We start from the raw sequence: 25,248 nt of genomic DNA, 5'->3' as shown, positions 1-25,248 counted from the left end.
AAAAACATGAAATGAAGCTTTCAACTCTGCTTCAACTACCTGAGACCAAATTTTCTCCTTTATACAATGAGGATAACCACTGTTGAGAATTGGATAAAAAGGATTATCTTAGCACTCATTAGGTACATAAAAAGTTAATATTAATGTGGTCATAAATAGTTAATTGAAATGAGAGTATATAAATAAGAGGAAATGGGGGCACTAGGGATAGTTGGAATGGTAAGATAATTCTGGAAATCAGAAGTATAAGAAATTCCATATCTTCTCACTGTGCAATAGTCTTGACTCCACCTGTTAAATTCCAATCATCCTCTGAAACTCAAAATTGGGCTTCACTGGTGGTGCAAGGGATTAAACACAGCACTGTGAAGCTGTCTATAGCCTCTACAATGCGAGTTCAATCCCCAGTTGGACAGGGAGCAACCCACATGGGGCGGCAGACCTCTCCTGTCTTGCCTGCTGCTCACCTCAGCAGTGTATTTCAGTCAGTATCCCTGTTCTGTTCCCCACTCTGTCTCTGGTGAATCCTCTCACCCCTTGCACCTCTGGCTTGTACCCCAGTTCTTGTCTGTATAAATAAATAAATCTTAAAAAATAAATAAAATTTCTACCACAAAGAATCCAAGGTTAAACAAGTAAGATATAGATGGAGAGAGAGAGGAAAAAAGCGCAATAGAGCAAAGAATTGACTTATCCAATTTTCGAAAATTTCTATACATCTTTAATGTATAGGGTATTTCATTAGGAAGGGAAGACTCCAGCATGAGCTGAAACTACAGTCCAAAGGCAGCATTTCTTTTTCTTCCAGGGGACCTCAAATCTACTCTTAGAACCTTTCAACTCTTTCAATGAAGCTCATCCAGATTATCTAGAATAATGTCCTCTACTTGAAGTTAAATGATCATGACCATTAATTGCCTCTTCAAATACTTTTATACCAACAACTATATAGTCATTTCATGACTATGCCATAGGGATTATGACGTAGCTAAGTTGACATATACAATAACCATCACAACCCTTCATCTTTTTTTTTAAGATTTATTTATTTATTTATACAAGCACTGGGTACAGTCAGAAGTGCGGGAGGGTGAGAGAATTCACCAGAGCCAGAGTGGGGAGCAGAGCAGGCAGAAGGACCGAAGCACACTGCTGAGGGGAGCAGCAGGCGGCAGGAGAGGTCTACGCACCACGTGGGACTCTCCTCTGGTGGCTGGGGAGCAGCCGGGGATCCAACCAGCGCTGCAGAGGCTGCGGGCCACTTTGCAACCCAGCGCTCAACTGCCACCGGGGAGGCCCAAACCCTTCATCTACTATCTCCACTGTAGCACTAACCACATGGGTCTAACTTTAGAATTAGGTACAAAGGCATATGCTTTTCCTCCAACAAATACATTCTTGAGGGCAAAATGTATGAAATATCATGGTTGACTCCCAAAGAGTAGATATGGGAACTCTATCCGTATATGATTAATTGAATTCCTAAATTCTCTTTAATGAAGAATTCTCTTTTCTGGTGACTGAGCTTGCCATAAGTTTGATCTCTGCAGTACATTGGCTAAAGGAGGTAATAAGCATTAATTTCTTCATTCTGTATTAGAAAAGTTATGTATGTCCTAAAGTAGGATCTTTAGAAAATGTATAGTGTGGGTGACTATGTGTGCATGTCTGTGTGTGCCAGACTGATGAAAAACATAAATCAGAGACAACTTAATTTTATTTTACTTATCTTGGTGTATCTCCTATGGACTTATGTGTTCATATAGACTATAAATTTTAGAAATTCTATTCATTGTTTTTGAACTGTGAATCTTTCACAAAGGGGAAAGTAAGAGGGACATGTAAATATTTATTTCAGTAGAGGCTAATAGTTGAAGTTAACATCTAAGAGTCACCATTATAGGAAAGATTTTGAATTAATCTTTTTATGTTTCCATTATTCCTGTACTATGACAAATAAATAAGTAAAAATGAGTAACAGTGTAGAAATACCTTTAGAAAACACAGAAGGAATCACACTGTGCCCTGGGATATGCTTAAGCATAGAAAAAGGGGTGGTGAATGATATTCACAAAAAGGCAGACAAATAGTGGAAAATTAGGAGAATTAGGAGAGTGAAAAGGATGTCTAGTTAGAAAGAGAAGCAAGTAGAACCCAGTACTATGTATGTCTTCTCTCAGAAAGACAGAGAACAGAAAGAGAAGCACAAAATCAGGAACTGCTCTTCTGATTCTGAATGAAAGGAGGAATCCAAAAAGATCAAAGTGGCTCAAAAACAAGCCTGCAGGCTAGTTTAGGATTGAAGGATTGAAGAAATGTCACTCAACCTGGCAGCAAGATTAACTATTGGAATCCTTCAAACCAGGGTGTTCTAAAGTACTCAGATGTTTATGGGCCAACAGGGGGACACAACAGCCCACTGAAGGGACAGAGATGATGAAAACCAGGATGAATGGAAGCACTTGAGAGGGCCACTTTCAGTTGTATAAATGCAAGGCCACTCTTGGCCCTGTCTGGAAGGGAAGTATAGCAAAGATGATTATGGCTGGATAAAGAATGAACCCACCTTGATTCCCTCTGTTAGACAGGGTTTAGGGACAGTGTGGAGTAATAATGGTTAGAACAGGGCTTTTGGGGTGGAGAGGTAGAGTCAAAAGAAATAGTGTGTGTACTTGATTGGGAAGGGATTGTAGTCATGCCTGATCCTGAAAAATGGCTACTGGCAAGACACGAGTCCAGTGAATTCATTAAGGGAGGAAGATTCTGACTGAGGAGCTGAGCTAAACAGTAGCTGACTGGGTCACACAGAAGCCCAGTTCCAATACAATTAAAGCCCCTTTGTTCACCACGACCCTCAAATGGCAAAGTGGCTTGGAGAACCATAGCTGAGTGTGAAATGATTTTTTCCCTATACTCACTGTGAAAAAGTCTAAATGAGGGCAGAATATGTAAGAAAGAACTAGCTTCATTCAATGAGTTTAAATCCCTGACCAAAATAAGGAATTTTCCTCACTGCTGAGAGTCCTCACTTACGAGAGTGCTAAACCATTCATGCCAATTTCTGAGATCCAAGATTAAAAGGAAGGTATAAGGAGATAGGTGATGAGCAAATGTGGTTCTGTGGCTGATTGCCTGGTGAGATTATTGTCAATTTGCTACAATATATTCACTTAAAAGGTGATTTATGAGCACTTTGCTTACAGGGATCATTATTTTGGTTTTAAACATGAGCTCACAAAGAAAAACTCCTAACAGATCTACCTTTTTTCATTTCTATCCTGGTAAACCAGAGCACAGTTCTGTTTAGAAATAAAGTTTTTTAATTTTAACACAGCATTGACATGGCCTCCCCTTAAATTCTTATGGACAAGACTGGATAAATAGCACAATTGGTGGCTTAATAAACGGTAATGATTATACTCAGTGAGTGACAATAGACTGATATAAACATAGGAGGTCACTTATGTAATGTTAGCTTTGGATTTACTCTCTTCAATGTTTCTTAATTGATTATGATATTACTAAGAATAATAGCAGCTTTTACTTTGTTTTTCCAGATGATACCAGGTTGTATGTACTTTCTCCTTAGACCTTCTCAAAATTCTATAAATTAGATATTAATACCATCCTTTTTGTAAAGGAGGAAACTAAGAATTAGAGATTTTCAATTATAGCAGAATTGCAGAAGTGGCTCATGTGAATTGCACTTAATAATAAATCCTGGAGAAATTTTAGAAATGAAAGTAAGGCATGGATCCCAGCAACTGATGACAATAGCAATATCAAAAACCTGTGGAAAGCTCTGGGCTATTGTTGGTTGGGAAATCCAGTGAAAGGAAGAAAATGAAGGTTGGAGCAGAAGTGGATGTTTCATGCGGTTTGGGGCAGTGCCTTGATACAATCCCCAGTTACCACCTTAATGGAGAAACTTGCAAAAGTAAACCAGACCCTCAGTGTTGGCTTCTAAGGGCTAATAGCAAGGCAGCGCAGGACTTAGGAGTTGGTTAAAGTTGGTGCTGTTAGTCAGTTCTCTACAGGCATTCACTGGCCATCCCTTCACATCAACACCTTCAAGGTGTGTGCTCTGCTGTAAGGAAATGACCTTTCATTACCTTTCCAAGGTTTAGCAGATAAAACCAAGATCAAAAGAATTATTTGATGAAAAGACAACAAATGAGAGTTGTCTCTGGCACCTGGAGTTTTCAGTCCATAAATTTAGCCCTTCATTTCCTTAAATTAATGAATTTAAGGTTCTAATACAGAGGTAAGCATTCCCCTAATTTCTTCTGCAAATCATATCACCAGTCAGTGTAGTTGATGCCCACAGCTATATGAACGCACAGACTCTGATAACAAGGTATGAGAATAGTACAGCTATCTCATAAGGCACACAGGGACTCAGATTATGTATATACCATCACAAGTAAAAGTGTTAAAGGAAAGATGATCCCACTTTCATTATTTTTGTGCTACATTATGCTGGAGGACCTAGCATTCCAATAAGATTTTTCAAAAAGACATAATTACATGAAAAAGAATTAAATTTTTCCTAGATAGAGAAGAAATAATTGTTCATATAGGAAATCTTAGTAAATGTTTAAAACAACAACCAAAACTAGTAAATAAATCTAGCAATGTTGCAGGATACAAATGCAATACATGAAATTTGATTATACTCAAACAGTATAAAAATGGATTATAAAATATTTAAAATTATATTTTATAATGCTATAAAACATGATATCTAAGAACAAGTTCAACAAAGATATTCAAGACTTCACCACAAAAAGTCACACATTTTACTGAAAAAAAATTAAAGATGACCAAATAAATGGAGAGATGTCATTTTCATGAATAACGTGTGGCGATTCACCCCCAAATAACCTACTGATTGAATGCATTCCCAATAAAAATTCCAACAGGCATTTTATAGGTGTTGCCAAACTCATTCTAAATTTTATGTGGATATTGAAAAAAAAATAACTTAAAAAAACAGATCAGTGTTTTTTAAAAAGCAAAGAGTATTTAAAATATCTCATTCCAAGACAAGTATATAGTTAATAATCAACACAATTAAGCTTTGGTCAGGAAGAGAGAAACAAATAGTTCATATGAAACAGATTAGAATCAAAAAGTAGAATTGCCCCATCCCCCCAAATATGAACAGTTGAGTTTCAATAAAGGTGCCAAAACAATTTCATGCGGAAAGGAAATTTCTTTTCAACAAATGATGTTGGATCAATTAAATGTTTGAATAATGAAAAGTTAACATTGACCCATACTTCACACAATGCATAATAATTAATTTGAAATTGATTATAGACATAATTATTAAATCTAAAATTATAAAGCATGTAGAAGAAAACATAAGATTTCTGAGACCTTATGATTTACAATTTTTCTTGAATAGAAATCAAAAAACATTAACCAATGTGACCTCAATAAAACAAACAAATAAATAATAAATTCCCATTAACTTTGTAACTGAAGAAAACCGAAAAGCATAAACAATGGAAGAGCAAACCAAGCTTAATTTTTCAAAATTTAAAACAGTTGTTCTTCTAAAGGCACCATTGAGAAAACAGAATGTCAAGCCACAGAATGAAGGAAAATAATTATCCCAAAAATATCAACCTAAAGACTTGTAAAAATATATAAAGAAATCTCACAACTCAAAAATTAGCTAAAAAATCTAATAAAAATGTAAGCAAAAATGAAGAGCTACATCACCAAAAATATAGTCAAATAGACAGAAATGCACATGAGAGATATTTAACATCATTAGTAATCAAAGAAACACAAATTAAAACACAGTATCAGCTAGAACTCCTAAACACTTCTGGAGAAATATGCAATGGTTAATCATTGTGGGAAAAGAACTGGAAGCTTCCTGAAAATGAAACATAATAAATATGATAAAACCAAGACATTCCACTTCTAAGCATCTACCCAACAGAAACAAAACATAGATTCACCAATACTTCACACAAATATTTCAATCACATTTTTTTAACATTCTAATTTGAAAAATACCCAAATGCCCATTAATAGGAGACCAGGTAACTAATTTGTGGTATAACAGTACAATCAAATGCTACTGCACAGTAAAATGAAATTATTGATATACACCAATGTGAATAAATCTCAGAATAATTATGCTAAGAGAAAGAAGCAAGACAAAGGAGTATGTAAATGGTGGTGTATTTACATGACTTTCTAGAAAATGCAAACAAATTTATTTTGGTGGAAAAGCAAGTCTGTGGTTGCATAAGGACTGGTGGAAAGACTTGTTTCATTACATAAAACAATATACATTCATGAACTGAAAAAGAGGAAAACCTGCAACTATGTATATATATTTATTTTCATATCATGAACATGAATGTGGTTCCTTCAATTTTTTTGATAAATAAAATTGCAATATAAAGTGCACACTCTGATAATTCAATGAATGTGTATTCTGTGAAGGAGTTCTGCCACTGAGTTGACTAACACATATATAACCCCATCTATTTATTTTTTTTTGTATTCTGGTGAGAGCACATGTTCTTAGACATGGACAATCTCCAACAGGAGAAGATACGTGCCGCTTTTTCTAGTCCTATGTGATTACAAAACCCATTTTTCACAGAAAATCTCACGAGTGTTCTATTGAAGATCCCCTCTGGGAAATTCATGGAATCTTGGATCATATTGAGGCCCAGGGGTACTGAGGAAACAAGGTTCTCGACTTCTATTCAGGAAAGAACTCATGTGGGAGTCGGTGTAGGTGAGTTGGAAATGAAGCTTTAGGGCCTCCCTGGTAGTGCAAGGGGTTAAGCACCGTACTATGAAGCAATCTGCAGCCTCTGCAGCATGAGTTCGATCCCCATGCTGGCCAGGGAGCAACCCACATGGTGCAGCAGACCTCTCTTGACTTGTCCACTGCTCCCCTCAGCAGTGTATTTCAGTCAGTCTGCCTGTTCTGCTCCCCACTCTGTCTCTGGTGAATCCTCTCACCCTCGCCTGTACCCCAGCTCTTGTATGCATGAACAAATAAATCTTAAAAAAAAAAAAAAAGAAAGAAAAGAAATGACGCTTTATTATAGTGGGAGTGGATGTTCAAAAGTGAGTGCGGGCAGATTCCGAGGGGGAACCCCCTTTGGGTCTTAAGGCTGCTGGTATAGATACTCGTTTCATTTGAGGGGGCACGGATGGGATCCTGAATTTAACCACTTTTGCTCAACAAAAGAGACAGGAATTTGCAGGTAGGGGTAGTAAGATTTGGCCAATTTGTTTAACAAAAACCACCAGACCCTAACCTTTTGTTAGATAAGATAGAAGTTTTACAATTAGTGGTGCCCATGAGATAAAATAATAGGGTTTGAGTCAAACTAATAGGGTTTGAGTCATTTTGTTTTGAAAGTGCACAACTGCTTTTCAGAAATACTGGATGGGGGAGGTAGAGCCTGCAGCCGTTGTGCTAAATCCCTCTCCTCCTTCAATATCAGCCAATGATGGATGTGAGTTTCTCGTTGCTGCACTTGCTCTATTATACCAGGGAGGCTATATTCAGTTTGAGATCCTGTACTTTGAGAAAATAATCAGAATAATGAAGATAACTGAAATCCAATTATCTGAGGATTTAAGAATAATTAAATAAGAGGGAAAAAATTAGTGTCCTAAGTGTCCACCAGGGTCTGTCTGGCAGGTATATGGGAAATGTTTGGATTGGCTGAGTAACCACCGAGGTGAGACTGAAAAAAGTGGGTAAAAGACAAAGCATTATTTAAGCAGAAAATTTCGCAGCAAGAAAGAGTGCTATGTAAGTAGAGGTGGAATAGTCTGGACAGGTAAGCCTCTCACCACAGGTGGGATGATCCATCAGAAATTGGATAACCCTTTGGAGAGACTATGAAGGATAAAGGCTTTCAAGAAGTGATGGTGATGTGTTAAGTAACCATCAGACTCTTCTCAATCCTCAAATTCTATGATTCTAACTAGATTTTGTCCATGTACTAATAATCTTACAACTAAGAATCATTCCTGGAATTTTGAGAACTGTCACTGATCTTCCATTTCTGTGTGGTTTTAAGTGTTTCAGAGAGCTTCAAAGAGTGAAGACAGTATTCTCTAACAAGTTCTTTCTCACTTAGTACTTATGCTCTGCAACATCCTTGTGATTGATCACTACATCATGGTAGCAGAAGAGAAATTTCAGAACAAGAGTATCAAGCCTGTGTCCTGGCCTCCATGGAGACTGTCTACAAGACTCTCAGCAGGCCATAAAGTATTTCTTAGTCTCAGCTTCTACATCCGTAAAGCGGGATGATAGCCAATGTTATTTTTAAAGTACCCTTTTATGATTAGCTAGAATACTATGCAGAAAAGGTCCAAATTTTAATTACCAAAAGCTAAGACAGGCAATCTTTTAATATGTAAATAAGGGAATGATATTTGCTAAAAGCCAGGTCAATTGTAGATACTGTATGTTATGTGCTCATTTGAACTTCAGTAAAATAGGGAGCTTCATAACCTGTAAAAAGATAACAACTAAGGCACAGAGAGGTTAAGCAAATTTTTCAGAGACACACAGCTAAAAAGTCATACTCTTCCCATTACATCACTTTGTAAAATTCTTTTAGCCTCATTCAGCAAGGCACTGGCCTCCTGGATTTTAATATAACTAATTCATTCATGTTCTGTCTTATTTATCATCATCATCATCATAATTATTTACCTCTTGCTTGAATTGGTCATAAAGGGATCTATGATTAAAATATAAATGGTACTTTATGTTTTGTTTACTACTTGAACCTCAAATTTGTAGGACTGCTATTTCAAGAAATAATACAACTTTCAAAAAGAATATATTGTGTTATCCTTTTTTTTAAAGGACATCTACCATCTTCCCAGGTATTTGATTTTTTGAAAGTGAGTGTGAGCTGTTTAGTAAGTACTTCATATCAGTCAATTCCCTTAATAATCTCAGCTGCCTGTCTAGCTGATTTATAAATGGATAAATTTTCCAAGTTCTATATTCCCTCACCCTATTATTGCCAATAGCTATTTAGAAAGGATTTCATTATACCCTGATAGTCCAAATTTGTTTGCTTCATTTTTCCTGTTAAAACTAGACTCAAAGAATGAGTGTGCTTGCTCAGACATTTAAGAATCATCATCAATTTCATACCCATCCTTACTGATCAGTGGCCTTCATTTCTCTCCGTCTATTTCCCTTTTGTACTCCTCAACCTACGTTAGCTCTACACGTTTCACCATCTTTGTCTTTTTTCCTACCAAAATGATGTAGAAACTTATGTAGAATATTTTTACTCCATGGTCTCCTTTTTAGTCATGTCAAACAAGAATTTTGATCTCTCATCAGTCCTCTGTGATACCACACTGAATATGTCATGCAATTAGCGTTGCCATTAGGATTGAAGTACTATCCTGACGATTTGGGTTCGAGCTCCACTTCTGCCTGAAATGTCTAGATAATTGCAACATATGTGGGTGTTGTAGAGTTTCTTTTTGCCTGAATTATCCAAATAATTGCTTTAATCCTCTTCTTTGCTTTATGCAGAGGGACATAAACACAAAGAAAGTAGATCTAGAGAATGAAGGAAACAAGGAAATTGTGTGTAGGACATTTATTCTGCTAGGAGCTCTGTCCTTAATATCTACTCTTCTGAAAGGAAGGACCCTTGGGTCGCTGCTGTGCACTCCTCTGCTATGCTCCTATTTTGACTATTCTTTTCAGTGCGAATTTCTGTTTAGCTGTCTAAGACTCAAACTGTTCTCACATAATGCAGGATATTATTTTGGCTATCTTTGACATACATCTTGGATGAATCATAATATCTAGAGGCAGAAATAAAAGAAGCCTAGAAATATTAACCCACTTGCCTCTGCTACCACCACCAACCGAGACTTAAAAGGATGGAATAATTTCTATAAATTCTCATCAAGAATCAGTGCAGAGGCAGGAAAAAATACACATTATACATTTAAACACACACACACACACACACACACACACACACACACACACACCTGAAACTGTCCCTATTTGAACTTAATTATGTTTCCTCCAAATGCTTATGAAACAAAGCATTCGTTCAGTCATCTAGAACACAATTTAGGGAAAACTGAGATGAGTGATGCCAGAGGCACACCATCTCCTGTACTCTACCACTTTTTTGAGGGTAACGCAGGGTAGAAAAAATAATAGGGGGGACTATATGTTTCCTCAGACATGGGGGTGGAGGTGGGCTGATCTATGTTCCCATTCTCTTCACCATTCCCTGTACAAGAAGCCACCTCTCAGCTAAAACTGGAACCCATGAAACTTCCAGATCTAAATTTAGCATGGACATGGCTACTTCCCATAGCTGTGGGAAGAAGAATAGGATGCAGAGCTGTCAGTCCAAGGCGCCGGCTACAGCAGTCCTCTCTCATGCTCCCCTCGGTTTCCATAGAATGTTCCCTCTTCCCAACCCCACTTTCATTTACTGCTCAGAGAAAACTGTTCTCCTACCTTCTTCCCTAGGCGCCCTGTAAGTGAGTGTGCGTGGTGTGTCCACACATCTTTCCTCTGCAATCCAGCTATAGGTGTCTAAGCAAATGCCTGGATTTTACCAGCCCTCCAAGCCCTTCGACATGGAATCCCCATGGAAGGACCTGCTGACAGTGAACACAGCCCACCACTAGAGAGCAGCCCAAGCCAACATTTTCCTGGGCAGAAGACTATTTCCTAAGTTATTTTCAAAGGATCCAGGTTCTTTTGGTCTTTCCTTCTCCTTCACTTTCAATCTTTCTCAGAGCAAAGCTGCCGGCCAGTTTCTTTCACAAGGGAACATTCTATGTCTCTATTCAGAGGTTATGGAACCGGTAAAATCTCTGCTAATTCAGTAGGAGAAGTCATTACCAAAAGCCTTTGTTCTTGAGACCCCATAATCCTACTCCATCAATGCAATCAAGCTGATCTATTACATTATAAAATGTTAAAAGATGTACTCATTTTGCAATTAAAAAATGAAATCTCCTCATACATCCATGAGGCAACAAAGTTGGATCCTGCTTAGGGGAACTGACAATACACATACTGTCCTAAGCCTACACACTCTTAGATGTGGTTCATTCCTCTGGACAAGGTGACTTTTTCAACATGAATGAAGACAGCAATTGTGCCTCACATAGGCTGTCTTTCAAATTTCAGTAGGTACCTGCCTACATTATTTAACTTTGTTTAATGAACCATAAAAGAAAATAACTAAGGATGGTTAGCCTGACATGGTGCAGGAAGAATCTTTTAGCCTTCTAGATTGGAAGGAGAAAGAAAGTCTGGAAGAAAAAGTCACTGAAGATTCAGGACTGTGGACTCTGAATTCAGTTTTAGATTTACATTTGAATAGTGTCTCTGGAACTTGCTTGATGACCACCCCCTGGCAAATGACTTAAACTCTCTGAACCTAATTCTTCCTTTATAAGGTCAGGGTCATAACTTTTTATCAAGGAGGATTGTTATGAAGATTAAAGGAAAGCATGCCTGTAATGCATTTAATAAAAGATTAGCAATTATTGTTCAAAGGGGTTTCACAGGTGGCAGGCTTTCTTCTTCCTGCCTTATTCTCTCCCATATTCTACTTTAGTTTCATATATCCTGTTTCATTTTAATTTTGTTAAATATTTATGGAAAATATGCTGCATTTCAGGTGTAATTCTGATCCTCAAGAGGTTACAATGTAGTTTAAGAAAAAGATAAAGAAATATGAAGGAATGAAATTTTCAAAAGACATATCTTACAACATTTGATTTTAAAGGGAACACATCAGACAAAAGTTGTATACTGTCAAGATTATTCTCAGGGGTCCTGAGTACCCACAATATCCAGCTCAGCATACAAGAGTTCTTTTTGTTTAAACTCTATTATCTAATATTTCTTTATAGCCTAAATTAATGCTCAGTAGCATCCTTGCTAGTGGTATAAGTAATCACTTGCTGGACCACTTGGACAAAAAGAACACATCTCAGTCATGATGGGGAACTCTTAAATTTATTCACACATTCCTTCTGAGAGAATCAACAGCTATTAAGTGTGTGGGGCTTTCTTGCGTCCAGCGCCTGCTAATACAGATGACACCACGCCAGCATTGCCAAGTGCTTTCAGTTACTGTGTCCCCAGCAATGTGACTCCACTCTAAGTGTAAATGGAGGCTCAGCCCACAAGTTGTTAGAGCATAAAGTTCCAGTTATGATCCCCACAGCAATTTAGGGCAGATCTACAGACTTGGACTTGGAATTTAATAAACAGAGAAAGAGGATGGAGTGGAAAATGAGGGCTGAGGGAAGAGAAAGACTGAAGAAAGGGAAAAGAAGAGAAAGTAGCATTTATTGGCTTTTGTATATCCTAGTTAGACACCTTGGCTCCTTTAATTTGTTTTATTTTCTCCACAAGCCTGAAGGGTTTAAAGATTCCCATTCATGCAAATTGAAAAATCCAGAACTGGATTTGAATGAGACTAAGGATGTAGCAAGCAAGCAACAAAACCAATACTTATATTCAGATTGGTAGGATTCCAACATACATGTCCATGATGCTACATTGCCAGAGGCATAAGATGTATAATTACAGGGCCTCCCTGGTGGCACAAGGAGTTAGGACACAGTCTATGGAGCTGTCCCCAGCCTCTGCTGTATGAGTTTGATCCCCCGCTGGCCAGGGAGCAACCCACATGGCGCAGCAGAACTTTCCTGTCTCGCCGGCTGCTCCCCTCAGCAGTGTATTTCAGTAGATCCACCTGTTCTGCTCCCCACTCTATCTCTGGTGAATCCTCTCACCCCCCACACCTCTGGCCTGTACCCCAGTTATTGTATGCATAAATAAATAAATCTTTAAAAAAAGAGAGAGAAATAAGATTATTTCCCTCCCTATGCTGTTCTATCATTAACCAAAGCTGCTCCAACTCTAAACTGATAAGTAGTTAAAATCTTTTTTTTTTTCAAGACGTAATTCAGAGCTATTTCTTCCTAGTAGTCTTATTGAAGCCCTGAGAGATGGAATTCACCTCTTATTTCCTTAAATTCTTAAGGGAACTTTTGTCTGTCTTGTTTATTTATTGATAATTTATCTTTCTAATTCGATGTCAGGTCCTGGAAGCTAAGATAGACATGATTTATTATTGCATGCCCAAGCCCTACTTTATATATAGTAAGCCCTCAAAGTATTTGTGACATGAATCTGCATGTTTCAAGTGGTTTTGTCAATTTTTTAAATTATACGCCATGTATATATGTATTATTTTCAGCCTTTTCTTTTCCATGACTTGGCTCATGCTCATAACTATAAACATAGATGCTCTAACATCCCAGGTGACAAACTATGCTACTAGGCCAGTAAACTTGCTGAATCTGGATTTCAAAACTGGAAATAACTTTAAAAGATAAGCATATATTTAGTGATAGGCAAAATATTTATTGCTAAAGATTCAACAGTGATTGTCACTTTAATGAAAGCCATCTAGCGAAAATGTTGGTCAAACTGGTTCCATAATTTCAGCCTTCAATATATTCTTAATAGTGAGATTTAACACATAAAGACAGAAAAGCAATGAAATCTAGTTATATAAAATAGCATGATGAAGAACCACGTGAGCAAATATCCAGGTTCATAAGTGAGCCTGAAGGTCAAGATCCCAGGGTTTTGGTGATGAAAATTAGACTGAGGGAATCATAGAGTGGCCTCCTACAGAGTAAGAGTTTGCAAGAGTCTGGTGTTGGGAATAAGTACACTGTTACAATCCTATCCTTTACTGAAAATTAAGAATCAACTTCAGAATAACACATTGCATTTATGTTTCATGTCATTTTTGTCTCTTGAATTTAGTCTTTCTTTTATTGCTTTTAATGACATCAGGATTCTGAGGGGCTACAGACCAAGTATTTTTCAGATAGCTCTTAATTTACAGATGTCTGGTATTTCTTAATAATTTTATTTGGGTTATACTGTCTTGGCAGGCATACTATGGTAGTAATGTTCCATCACCTACTGGTTTATATGTTTTTTATAAAAAGACAGCTGTATTTCTTTTTTTTATTTTTAACCCCCTAGTATGGGGTTTTCTCTTGATAGTTTTATGCTTTATCACTTTACTTATCACTGGTTTTCAAGAATATAATTGCCAGGTGCTCTGCATGATTTATCCTGCAAGGCAATCATTGAACTTTATGAGTATGTGACTTTATATTTGTCATCAAACTTAAGAATTTTATGCCAAGTATGTTTTTTCTAGCTTTTCCACTCTCTATTCTTCCCTTCTTAAGTTCAATTGGATTGCTTGATATGTTCTCATCTATTTAAATCTTCTTTTCTTTATGTCCTATCCAGTTAGCATAGTTTCTATAGTTAGGTATAAATCCACTAATGAGAGCTTTTACGATGTCTGTTGTGGTGTGTATCCCTCTAGTGACTGTTTTATTCCAGATATATCCATATTTTCATAATTAGATGATTCCTTTGGTGCTTTTTATGGTTCCCATTTCTCTCCTCATTATTCATATTTTTTCTTTAATCCTTATTCATATTATGTGTAATAGTTATTTAAAAACCCTCTCCTGATAATTCTATTACCTAATTTCTGTGTGTTTCTATTTATTTTTTTCTATTCATATTTAATCATGAATCACATTTTTCTGATTCTTAACATGTCTAGTAATGTTTTAATTTGATATTGTACCTTGTAATTTGTAAGATTTTGAGTGCCTGCATTTTATCTTTAAAATTTGTTGTGCTGTGCTCTGATAGAGTTTTATTGTACTTGCAGATCAGCTGAATCCTTTTAAGTCTTGGTTTAAAACTTTGTTAGGGCAGGTTTAGAATCCTTTCCTCTCACTGGGGACTCCCCAGTGGCACAGCAGGTTGAGCACAGCGCTGTGAAGCTGTCCACAGCCTCCACATCACTGGTTCGATTCCTGGCCAGCCCGGGAGAATCCCACATGGTGAGGCAGACCTCTCCTGTCTCGCCTGCTGCTCCCCTCAACAGTGTACTTCGGTCCATCTGCCTGTTCTGCTCCCTGCTCTGTCTCTGGTGAATCCTCTCACCCTCCCACAACTCTGGCCTGTACCCCAGAGGGGTAAATAAAAATGAATAATAAATAAAAATAAAAATAAATCTTAAAAAAATAAAATATAAATAAATAAATATACATAAATTGTAAATTAAAAAATCCTTTCCTTTCAGGATTGTTAAGTTCTACTACTAAATGTGACCCTTCTAGGATCTTTATCTGATTACTCAGATTATCAGCAAAAACTCTCAATTCTGGATTGTTGGAGATTTAACATCTCCCTACCCTTTGTGTGCTCTAGGAATATTTTGTAAAAAGCATACATAGATGTTTTATGTTCATGAAATTTTATTTTACATGTATATGGTTTAATAATCAATAAAGATTTCTGTTGATTCTGTAACTCTGTATGTGTTTTTATGAAGTAGTAGTAATAGCAATAGCAATAGTAGTAGAAGAGGTAATAATCACTCTTTTCTCTCCAGATATCTGCTCTAAAACTTGTACCTCCTTTCCTCTGATTTTTATTTACCTTAACTCAGTGAGATAGTTATATTCCTTTTTTTTTTAAGATTTATTTATTTATGCATACAAGAGCAAGGGCATAGTCCAGAGATGTGGGGGGTGAGAGGATTCACCAGAGAAGGAGTAGGGAACAGAACAGAACAGGCAGACTAACCGAAATACACTGCTGAGGGGAGCAGCGGGCGAGGCAGGAGAGGTCTGCTTCGCCATGTGGGTTGCTCCCTGGTGGGCTGGGGATAGGAACTAGTGCTGCAGAGGCTTTATATTGCAGTTCTTAACCCCTTGAAGCACCAGAAAGGCCCCAAGACAGTCATACTCTTCTTGGTTAGCTCTCTCCTCACTGTGGCCTAGAATGTGCCTTCAGATACAAAGCCAGAATAATCACTGAGTCCACTGAAATCATTTCTCTGCTCTCAGAGACTCTTCCTAAGCTGCCAATTTCAAATATCTATAAACAATTGGATCAGGCATTTTTGTTCAGTTTCCTAGGTGTTCATAAGGATGGGATAAGTTTATGCCATGTTATATAATCATGACCAGAAGTAGAACATTGTCTCGTTATCACTCTCTTCTTCCCAATAAAGCATCCTCCATCTATGGGACCCCACCCCACATACTTTCATATCAGTGTTCTGGTATACCAGGATGATTTCTCAGTAATTTTTAAAATTTATGTTATACTTTATCTTTCTGTGTGTGATTTTACTTCGATACACTCTTTTCTGTACTCTTTTGTTCTTTTTCTCCAACAACTTGCGGTGAGCAAATAAGAATTAGCTCTCCTTAAAATTATTGTTTTTCTTCTTAGAGCTACTTTGAAATTTCTAATATTTTGTTGTTTTTTTAGATCTGGTGAGTTTCATATTTGTGTGGTTTATTTGAATTTTCTGTTTTGAAGTTATTTTTAGGATGTGTAGGGAAGATTTAGATACTGTTTTTACCATGGATTTGCGAAATTTGTGGCCACAGTTTTTAAAATAAGTTATTATACTAGGGCATAGCAGGTCAATGTAAAAGCCTGCTAAGCTGAAATGACTAGTAAATGGACCTGCATTATCTTCAATATCACTACAGAGTAGGGAGACCTGAATTGACGATAAAACTTGGTTCTTGTCTTTAGGTCTTCAGGGTTTTAGGCACAGAATATCAAAAAATATTAAACCCAAACACATGGTGTTCTAGAGGGAACTTGCAAGCAAAAGAAAGGCAGCTAAAAAAATCTAAACAAAAGCTGTCCTCTATACAAAGTATTGAATTCCTGAGATAGATTGAAAAAGGATGTTTTTTGATACTCACTGCAGTAAAATGAGAAGTAATTCACATTAGAAATAAGAGGAACATGAAACAGAAAAAAAAATGCATATAATAGAAAATTAATAGAAATTTTAGAGATTTAAATCTCTATGGGGCATCCCTGGTAGTGCAGCAGGTTGAGCACAGTGTTGTGAAGCTGTCTGCAGCCTCTGCAGCATGGGTTCGATTCCTGACCAGCCAGGGAGATTCCCACATGGCAAGGCAGACCTCTCCTGTTGTGCCCGCTTCTCCCCTCAGCATTGTATTTTGGTCCGACTGCCTGTTCTGCTCCCCACTCAGTCTCTGGTGAATCCTCTCACCCTCCCATGCCTCTGGCCTGTACCCCAGCTATTGTATAAATAAAAAATAAAATATCTATGGAATCAAAACTGGATACCATTAAAATGTACCAGTCAAAAACTACCAGTAATCAGTAACTCACCTGTAATCAAACAATAAAACATAAACATAGCCAAACAAAGTTAGGTATATCCAGCTTGATAGATTAAGGGAGAGTATAGTTTAGAAGAATTACAGTAAAGGGTGCTGAGGATGTATTTGGGCATTGCCTAGATTATTACAAAGAGGGTGTAAGGAAGTGGGAAAGAACTCTGAATTGGATACTACTTCAGAGATTATAGCAATTCAGTTTTGGAGCTTGACAATAATTTCTTTGTTCTCAAGATAAGAGACACTAAGCAGCACTATCATTGGTAAGGATATAAAATAACAGAAGATACTATTGTTGTCCATTACTATAGCTATGGCAAAATCTTGTATGATAAAGGTGTTGCTTGTCCTTTCATTGAGATAATGAAAATATCATCTGCCAGCATTATTGATTTTCAATGTCTCTGAGAATTAGTGAATTGAAATATAGTTAAAATAGTTCACTTTGAATGAATTTTGAATGAACATGAAGAGTTAAAAACATACACATAAGGTACAAGGAAGAACTAAGGTATCTGGATGAAGACTCTCCGAAGAAATGACTTAGAAGTAATATTTGAAAAGATCAGTTTTTTTTTTTTTTCCCAAAGAGTTTTCTAGAATTGAGCAAACATTCTTACTCAGATCAAATTTCACTTCAACATTAGGAAGTAGCAACAAGCAACAGCAATCAAGAAAAACTAACTAAGCAAAAACCCTCTAGACATTAATAACAATGTGAAAAAGTGGCATGTTTCATTAATTTCAAAGAATGAAAAGTTCTTCTGTAATAATTTGGAGTAAAATTGAAATAGGTAATGTCTTCAGATTTGCTAGAACATATATGCAAAAATTTGTATTTGAAAATTTAAGATAATTACTAATATGTTATATATTAATATATAGAGAGGGACAACAGCTTCAAAATCTGCAGAGAAAGATAAAGGGAATATTTTATAATTATAATTCAAAAGAAAGGATAAACAAGATAAAACAATTGAAACTTGAGTTAAAGAAGTGGAATTGCAAATATATTAGTGACCATGGTATACATTAACTTATAGGTGAGAAGACAGAGTATCCAACTGGGTTTTTAAAGAGTATAACTCAACAATTCATTAAAAAATTCATACATATATGTTAAGATCACAGGGATATTGAAAGTTATACTAGGTAAGTACTAATTTAAACAAAGCTATTGTAGCTATAATAATAGCAAATACATTAGAATTTAAGATTAAAAAATCAATAAAAGAGGAAAAATCCAAGAAGGATTAACTATCACAAATTTGCATGCACTTAGCTATTTAAAAGTGAAATAGCTAAGGTAAAGACTGACATAACTATAAAAAAACTGAGAAACTCACAATTAAATGGGGAAATTATGCCACTCTTAATACATAGTCAGCAAAAATTAGTGAAATAGTAAATTTGAATAATAAGTTTAACAAGATTGATCTAATGGATTTTAAAATAAAATTTCATAGTCAGTAAATAAAATACACATTATTTTTGGGTACTTGTGGAATATTTAGAAAAATCACCAATGAGTAAAGTTTCACAAATCCAAAGAAAAACTATTATAGATCATTCTTTACCACAATTAAACCAACAATAAAAACAATTCTGCCATTAAACTAAACAAGCAAATGTGCAAAAATGTTTGGAAACTTTAAAATGTACCCAGGGAGATTACCTAGTTCAAAAGAAACTGCAAACTAAACTCAAATCACTCCCAAACCCACTTCCCTTCTACCAATGCATGTAATTAATAAACCTGACAGTCTTAAGATCAGGAACCCTGCTGCTTTATATTGCAACACAAGTTGCAGAAATCAAAGGCCTATGTTAAAATATGGAGAAATAATGTACTTGCTAATTTCTAGAATCAAAGAATTTTTTAAAGAACTAAGATTACTTTTGAGAAATGTGGTAAGAATAAAATAGCCCTTTGTGTATTAATAAAGATGCAATAAAATGTTTTTAACATGGTTGCAACATTTTGGTAAAACAGTGCTTTAAAGTCCATACTGTGGTATCTTTTAGTTTAACTACTGAAATATTAGCTTATGATAGTGAGGTTCCTGCATTATTTTCATCTCCTTCCTTTTGCATAACTACATTTACCCAATTACAGCTTTAACCCTCAGAATACAGCAAATTTCCAAATTTTTGGTAGAGTGAATATTTAAGAATAGTCATTTATTGTTTTTATTAATCATTCCCATGACTGAAAATTCTCTCAAGGTTATTGTGGGCTTTTAAAAATTTGTTAAAGCCCTTCTTTCATTTTCTGTGCTGGACTTTAAGAAAATTTGGGGATTTCTCCTGATTGTAGAAATGACATATCAGTAAGTAGATGAAGGTAAAAAAATTACCTTTGTTACTAATAAAATGATTATAGAACATGGTTCACCTGTGGATCAATGATAAGCATCCTGATGCAGCATCCTTGAATCACCCAAACATTTCCAATCAGAGTCATGGGTAGTAGTGAATAAAGAAGAGTCTCTCATCTACCAAAGAAACAAAAGAGAATGTGGGTGTTCTACATAGCAGACAAACTCAGCAGCGTGGACATTAAGGGCATTGGAAACATTCTTCATTCTTTCCCATTCTTCCAAATTTCCAGTCATGAAGGAACACTCTGTGCATGAACTAGAGTGGAGAAAGAGTAAGAGTGGGCGTGCATAATGGAAACTCTCCAGGTTAGGATTCAAATCAAAATATTGAAGATAGGAAAAGAAACATCTCATCTTTCCATTTCCCCTGGTACTCAGTAGATGGAATTCATGATTAACTCTTATTTTGAGAGTGTAATGCTGTTTTATATACAAAACAAGGTAACAAGGTGTCCAAATCCCCTCTTATGGGTTCTTCGGTGATTGGTGTGGTTTGGTAACATACATCTGACGAAGTATGAACCTATTCTTCTAAATCATATACAGTGTTGAAACTACTTCTCAAAAGGAAAAAGGTAGAGGGGTAAAAAAAAAAAAAGATTTAGGTGCCAGGATGTTCCATTTACCTAGAGTTTCAGGAGAGGAAGTTGAGCATGATATAGGAGGAGACAAATGACATCAGTACAAGAGCCCAGATAAGAGTGGATTCAACAAGCCCTAATATTTGAGTACCTAGTAGGTCATGAAGAGACTAAGCAGACTGTGAAAAGAAAATTCTATTGTAGATACAATCAGAGCGTTCCTGAAGCATGATTCTATAAAGAGAGCAGAGCTTTTGTGCATCTTCACCTAAGTCGGGAATATTTAAGGTACAAAATTTGCTGGAACAATATAGGAGACAAGTCCAGCTAAAGAGTTAAAAGCCTGAAATTCTAGTTACAGTCTGTTGAGGAGCTTTGGGAAATTATTTTCTTCTCAAGGTAATTTTCTTTTTTTTTTTTTTTTTTTTTTTCATTATTGCCTTTTTTTTTTTTTTTTAAATATTAAATTTTATTTTTATATTCCCCCATACAATTGCAAACGCCCCATTCTGACCCCAATCCTTCCCCTCCCGCCCCCCACCCCCAAAAAAGTGTCTCTGGTTCATAGTTTTTTGTTGATTTTGATTTTCACTTTCTTATATTCATTTTCCTGGTCCCTTATTTAAGTTTTCTAGATTCCTGCTATGAGTGAGACCATCCGGTATTTTTCTTTTTCTTTTTGGCTTATTTCGCTGAGCATGATCCCTTCCAGTGCCATCCATGTTGCTGCAAATTGCATGTGTTTATCTTTTTTGAATGCTGAGTAATATTCCATGGTATATATGTACCACATCTTCTTGATCCAGTCATCTATTTTGGGCATTTGGTTGTTTCCAAAGCTTAGCTATTGTAAACAGTGCTGCTATAAACATAGGAGTGCAGGTGCTCTTTGGAATTGATGTTTCTGTGTCCTTTGGGTAAATACCTAGGAGTGGAATTGCTGGATCATATGGAAGCTCTATGTTTAGTAGGTCCAGAAATCTCCACACAGCTCTCCATAGTGGTTGGACCAGTTTGCACTCCCACCAACAGTGCACAAGAGTTCCTTTTTCTCCACATCCTCGCCAACATTTGTTGTTGCTAGTTTTTTTAATATGTGCCATTCTCACTGGTGTGAGATGGTATCTCATGGTAGTTTTGATTTGCATTTCCCTGATTACAAGTGATGTTGAACATTTTTTCATATGTCTGTTGGCCATTTGCATTTCCTCTTCAGAGAAGTTTCTTTTTAGCTCTTCTGCCCATTTTTTGACTGGATTATTTTCTTTGTTGTTGCTGAGTCTCATCAGCTCTTTGCAGATTTTTGTGATCAGTCCTTTATCATTAGTGTTGGGTGCAAAAATGTTCTCCCAGTTGGTGGGGTTTCTCTTTGTTTTTGTTATTGTCTCTTTTGCTGTGCAGAAGCTCTTTAATTTGATGTAGTCCCAGCTGTTTATCTTTCTCTTCACTATCACTGCTTTGGGTGATGTGTCTGTAAAGATGTCTTTGATGTGCAAATCCCGTAGTGTTTCGCCTATATTTCCTTCTATGTATTTTATGGTTTCAGGTCTTATGTCTAGTTCTTTAATCCATTTTGAGTTGATTTTTGTGTATGGTGTGAGGTAGTGGTCAAGCTTCATTCTTTTGCATGTAGCGACCCAGTTTTCCCAGCACCATTTATTGAACAAACTTTCTTTGCTCCAATGCATAGTCTTCGCTCCTTTGTCAAAGATTAGTTGACCATAAATCTGTGGGTTTATTTCTGGATTTTCTATTCGATTCCATTGGTCTGTATGTCTGTTCTTTTTCCAATACCATGCAGTTTTGATGATTATGGCTTCAAAAGAATAATCAGTAACTACTATGAACAGTTATATGGAAACAAGTTCAACAATCTAGAGGAGATGGACAAATTCCTACAACTCTACAATCACCCAAAGATAGATAAAGAAGAAATAGAACACCTAAACAGACCAATTACAAGCAGCGAAATTGAAATGGTAATTAAAAACCTCCCCAAAAACAAAAGCCCAGGACCTGATGGATTTACAAATGAATTCTACCAAACATTCAGAGACGAATTAGTGCCTATCCTTCACAAACTCTTCCAAAAATTGAGAAGGAAGGACAATACCAAACACGTTCTATGAAGCCAATATTACACTAATACCAAAACCGAATAAGGACAACACAAAAAAGGAAAACTATAGGCCAATCTCCCTAATGAACACTGATGCAAAAATCCTCAATAAAATTTTAGCTATCAGAATCCAACAATGTATCCATAAGATAATCCACCACGACCAAGTTGGATTCATTCCAGGGGCACAAGGATGGTTTAACATCCGAAAATCAATCAACGTTATCCAACACATCAACAAAAAGAAATATAAAAACCATATGATAATATCAATAGATGCTGAGAAAGCTTTCGACAAAGTGCAACACCCATTCATGATAAAAGCCCTTGAAATTCTTGGGATACAAGGAACATACCTCAACATCATAAAGGCCATCTATGACAAGCCAACAGCCAGTATCATTCTCAATGGTGAAAAGCTGAAAGCAATTCCATTAAGATCTGGAACAAGACAAGGATGTCCACTCTCACCTCTGCTTTTCAATATAATACTGGAAGTCCTAGCCAGAGCAATAAGACAAGAGAAAGACATCCAAGGAATCCAAATAGGAAAAGAAGAAGTCAAACTATCACTATTTGCAGATGATATGATAATATACATAGAGAACCCCAAAATCTCCACAGAAAAACTAATTCAACTCATCAATCAATTCAGTAAAGTGGCAGGATACAAAATCAACACGCAAAAGTCAGTAGCCTTCCTATACACAAACAATAAATCTGAAGAAGAAGAAATCAAAAAAACCACCCCTTTTATTATCGAAACAAAAAAAATCAAATATTTGGGAATAAATCTAACAAAAGAGGTAAAGGACCTATACAAAGAAAACTATAAAACACTGTTAAAAGAAATAGAAGAAGACACAAAGAAATGGAAAGACATCCCCTGCTCATGGATTGGAAGAATAAACATTATTAAAATGGCCATCCTACCAAAAGCAATATACAGATTCAATGCTATTCCAATCAAAATCTCAATGGCATTCTTCAAAGAAATAGAACAATTATTGATGAAATTCATATGGAATCACCAAAAACCCCGAATAGCCAAAGCTCTACTGAAAAAAAAAGAAGGAAATGGAGGCATCACACTCCCAGACTTCAAACTATACTACAAAGTCAAGGTAATTTTCAAGGAAATTATTTCCCTCTCAGTTTCCTCATTTATTCAATATGGAATTTATCATAGATTGGCTTCCAGTTATAGAATTTCCAGGGACTAGTCCATTACACAAAGACCACAATGAAAACTAAAGACAGAGATTTTGAACTATTACCAGAAATATTATTGAAATATTCTTTCAGGAAGTTTTCCATCGAAAGAAAGCCTATTTTCCTTAATGTTTTCCATAGTTTATGTGGTCCTTAGGGTTAACAATTTGCCAGCACACATTAAAGTAATGTTCTTGTGCTTTGGGGCAATGTTTTGAGAAAACTATAAATGTTATCCTATAGATTTCTTAATCTTAACTGGAGAGAAACACCCTCTTGAAAAGAATATCAGCACCCCAAGAGGTCTTTATAATTAAAAAAATCATCTTCAACATTATGCATTTCATATTGTAATTTGATTTGTATTTTGCAAAGAAAAATAGATCCTACGGATTTCATATTACAAAGCACTACTGGTTATCTTTAAGAGAAACTTGACTGGTAGGGTGGACTGAATAAACATTGATATCAAATAGGAGTTTTCATCTTGGGTAGGAGCACAAGACAGATTCATGGAGAAGCAAATTGGAGTTTTAAAGCATAGCAAAAATTATGTACGTCTCATCTTGGATTTCCCTGAAAGGAGAACCTGAGAGGGTATGCAGAACATTTATTTAGGAATAATACCAGGAAGAAGGAGAGAAAAAAGGAGGATAAGTCATTATCGGGTCACTTTCTGCAATTGGGCTCAATTCTTTGGGGACCTTGTGATTAACTTATGAAATACAAGAGGCTGGAACATTAGTCCCACTGGGGCCTAGCTCCATTGGTTGAAGATTGTCCCATGGGCAGTAACTCCCCTTCCTTCTTATGTGTTCCCATGATGTTGTAAAAGGCCCTCAGAGAGAAAACAGAGAGGCACATGATGTCCACTAAGGTAGGTAACAGAGGTGAAGCTGATCTCACATGGAAGCTACACCACAGTTGCAGCACCAAAAGCATTTACTACAATAGAAATTTTCCTGGCCGACTTTAGAAATTTTCCATGTTAAGTCACATGACTTAATATAGAGTCTGATTGGCTGGATAAATGCCTTAATTATTTCTAGGGGCAAACATCCAATGCTCTCTCTTTCACCACAACTAAGCTTCAGTTCACTCTCCCAGTTGACCTTCTCCCCCTTTAATATGCTCATGACAATTAAAACCATTGATTTTCATATTTCTAGAATACTCCTTTTCCATTTCATTCATCTCTTCACTCATTTAAACATTTACTTGCCTTCAATTATATACCAGGTGGTATGAGGCTTTATGCTAGGCACAGCACTAAACTATTCAGCTGAATAACATTATTTACTATACTCAATAATCCTAAGAAATAGATACCATTATAATCCTCACTTTAGAGATGAGAAAATTTCCATACCATGGTGTTAGGTAACTTGCCCAAGGCTACACATGGCTACTCAGTGGCTGAGCCAGCTGTACAACCAAGGAACAGACCATGGCCTCTATATAAGCAAAAGCTTGAAAGTGACTACATAATGGATAGCTTAAGCCAAGACACTGCTGTTTTTTCTATCACTATGACATGACATGTCCAGGTAACCTCTTGGCCCCAGATCTAAAATTGACATAGTGCCTGAAGCTAAACCCGCTAAGCCCAATCCAAATCAATAGAACCCCAGCTAAGAGC

The 25,248-nt window shown here is 36.4% G+C and overlaps 1 long non-coding RNA gene across 5 annotated transcripts in view; it reads right to left on the bottom strand.

Annotated features, from left to right (window-relative positions):
- Positions 1-25,045, bottom strand: part of LOC119238319 (uncharacterized) — a 55,557-nt gene extending 30,512 nt beyond the window's left edge. For all 5 annotated transcript variants that reach the window (XR_008550963.1, XR_005123541.2, XR_008550965.1 and 2 more), the window contains exons 1-2: positions 24,979-25,045; positions 19,712-19,811 (exon numbers count right to left, since the gene is read on the bottom strand). This is a non-coding gene — a long non-coding RNA (uncharacterized LOC119238319). The remainder of the gene's footprint in view (positions 1-19,711; positions 19,812-24,978) is intronic.
- Positions 25,046-25,248: the final 203 nt, after the last annotated feature.

This window comes from Talpa occidentalis, unplaced genomic scaffold (genome assembly GCF_014898055.3).
Source record: "Talpa occidentalis isolate TD23 unplaced genomic scaffold, MPIMG_talOcc4v2.1 talOcc4.11, whole genome shotgun sequence".
In the NCBI taxonomy this organism is placed as follows: Eukaryota; Metazoa; Chordata; class Mammalia; order Eulipotyphla; family Talpidae; genus Talpa; species Talpa occidentalis.
This window is presented reverse-complemented; position numbering and strand designations above follow the sequence as displayed.